Here is a 1,320-nt window from a genome sequence, read left to right as displayed (position 1 = left end):
GCTTATTTTCTTTTCAAACATTTTAAGAACTTGAGTGGACAAGTTCTTAAACTTGAATTGGTCTTCTTACATAATTAAAGTACAGTACAAATAAGTTAAGTAAAGTTACTTTTAAAGTCACTTATCACTGCTACGGCATACCGGAGAGCTCAGTTGGGGTCACGTGGTTTTTTTTTTTTTCTCCAGGTGGGGGGGGGGGGGGCCCCCCCTCCTCCCCCTCCTCCCCCTCCTCCTCCTAGGAAGAAGAAGTGCGCATGCGCAACAACCGTACTTAATCTTCCTGCCGGAGTTTAACGTGCAGCACCAACAAAGTGCTCGCGGAGGAGTTTAAAACTACATTTAACGGCTCGTTTTTCGTTGCTAGGTGCGTAATTCAGGCGATGTTTGTACGTTTTATCTCCTGAAAGTTACTTTAATGACTTTATTCGGGTCAAAGGGCAGTTAGTGAGTTAGTGAAGCTAGTTCCGCCTGATGATGATGATGGACAGCGGCGACAAGTGTCAAAAGTAGTCCGGTACAAACTCGTCTCCTGGATACACTTCTTCTTCTTCTTCTTCTTCTTCTTCAAAGCGAGTTACTAAACTAAAGGTGAGTATCCTTTTTTGTTTTTGAATTTAAAACCAGAGCCACAAGTGTGAGCTAACAGCGCTAACACCTGTTGCTGGCTCTGACTTGGATTAGCAGACTGCTCTTTGTAATGCGCTGCTATCTTTAGCTCACAAACCGAGCTGTGACACTTTAACATTTAAAACATTTAAACACTGTAAATTAGTTTTTAGACTGTTACAGCAACGTTTATGTCCCGAGGTTTGTTCAGTTAGCACCTGTACCTGGAGCTCACCTGTCTGGTTTTAGCTTGTTGGTGTGAGATATTTACTGTTTTTGTTTTTAACACTTTACCACTGTTAAAATGTTAAATACAATATATATTATTTGATTTTAGTTGCTCTGTAATTCTCTTAACTTATTATTTTTGTATATCTACTTATTTATCTTGTGTTTTTTTAAGTGTCCTTATTCCATTCTGTGTTTTTCTTTTTATTTATTTTGTTTCTACCTCAGTATTTTATTCTATTTATCTATCTGACTGTCTATCTGACTGTCTATCTGACTGTCTATCTGTCTGTCTGTCTGTCTGTCTATCTGACTGTCTATCTATCTGACTGTCTATCTATCTGACTGTCTATCTATCTGTCTGTCTATCTATCTGTCTATCTGTATGTCTGTCTATCTGACTGTATCTATCTATCTGTCTATCTGACTGTATCTATCTGTCTGTCTGTCTGTCTATCTATCTGTCTATCTATCTGTCTATCTATC

General features: G+C 38.6%; 1 protein-coding gene across 2 annotated transcripts in view; it reads left to right on the top strand.

Moving 5' to 3' along the window:
- Positions 1-252: 252 nt before the first annotated feature.
- Positions 253-1,320, top strand: part of phactr4a (phosphatase and actin regulator 4a) — a 31,888-nt gene continuing 30,820 nt past the window's right edge. For both annotated transcript variants that reach the window (XM_027286427.1, XM_027286426.1), the window contains exon 1: positions 253-588. The gene's annotated coding sequence lies outside the window, so the exon portion shown is untranslated. The remainder of the gene's footprint in view (positions 589-1,320) is intronic.

The sequence above is a fragment of the Larimichthys crocea genome, chromosome XIII (genome assembly GCF_000972845.2).
Source record: "Larimichthys crocea isolate SSNF chromosome XIII, L_crocea_2.0, whole genome shotgun sequence".
NCBI lineage: Eukaryota > Metazoa > Chordata > Actinopteri > Sciaenidae > Larimichthys > Larimichthys crocea.
The sequence above is the reverse complement of the archived record's forward strand: the minus strand, read 5'-3'. Positions and strand labels throughout refer to the sequence as shown.